Genomic DNA, 606 nt, shown 5'->3' on the forward strand with positions numbered 1-606 from the left:
TCTCTCTCTCTCTCTCTCTCTCTCTCTCTCTCTCTCTCTCTCTCTCTCTCTCTTTTTCTCTTTGTTTTTTATTATTAATTTTAGATTCGTGCGTTCAACGCGTTCGTTTTCCTTGGTGCTCTTAAACGTATGACCATTTCCGAGACGCAACACGCCACTGTGCGTTACGAATCAACCCGAAGGCGATCGTTCCCTGACACGTTTCAATGATTACTCGATCTCAGGAGTCATTCACAAATGGCGCGATTCTCTTCGACCTGCTGTTACGTTTGGATTCGGTTCACCTGGCCTTATTCGCGCTTACTCGTACAGATAAATTAAATATCGAGTAGCTGTTCGAATAACAAAAATGAATATGTAAAAAGGTGCAATGGATTCTTTGTAAATATTCCACCCACGAGCAAATGAAAATCGCGTTGGAACGAACCTAGATGCAAACGGAACAGTAGTAACAAAGAGGATACGAAGGCGAATTCGCTTCTTTCTAAATTTTACGTGAAATTGGCAATTCTGTGCTCCGAATCATTATATACATTATATTATGTATGTATTATATGTGCTGTATTTTCGAAATTCCTCTGGTATTAAGGCTGTTGTGATTGCTGT

This window comes from Hylaeus volcanicus, chromosome 6 (assembly GCF_026283585.1).
Source record: "Hylaeus volcanicus isolate JK05 chromosome 6, UHH_iyHylVolc1.0_haploid, whole genome shotgun sequence".
NCBI classification, from domain to species: Eukaryota; Metazoa; Arthropoda; class Insecta; order Hymenoptera; family Colletidae; genus Hylaeus; species Hylaeus volcanicus.